The sequence below is a fragment of the Penaeus monodon genome, chromosome 31, assembly GCF_015228065.2.
Source record: "Penaeus monodon isolate SGIC_2016 chromosome 31, NSTDA_Pmon_1, whole genome shotgun sequence".
Classification (NCBI taxonomy): Eukaryota; Metazoa; Arthropoda; class Malacostraca; order Decapoda; family Penaeidae; genus Penaeus; species Penaeus monodon.
The window spans coordinates 11,326,212-11,326,441 of NC_051416.1; the positions used below are offsets into that span (position 1 = coordinate 11,326,212).

A 230-nucleotide genomic window follows, 5' to 3' on the forward strand; every position below is an offset into this window, starting at 1 on the left:
CAGAGCCAGAAAGCACTCAAAGCTCTTCCATGGCACAAAACTCTTGTTTTGAAATCCATCAAGTCAACCACAATTTTTTTAACAAAGAAAACTAATTTCCCTGCAGATCTACTTTTTTGCTAAATCAAACTGACAATGAATCCTTTTATTGGCTCCCAGATCTATATGGAGATCTGGTTGAAGACCAAAAGCTAATCAACTGGTCTCTAGGTCATAACTCATAATAAATA

The 230-nt window shown here is 35.7% G+C and overlaps 1 protein-coding gene across 1 annotated transcript in view; it reads right to left on the minus strand.

Moving 5' to 3' along the window:
- LOC119592889 (cyclin-G-associated kinase-like) overlaps positions 1 to 230 on the minus strand; it is a gene marked incomplete in the record, with an annotated part of 28,823 nt that overhangs the window by 13,656 nt on the left and 14,937 nt on the right.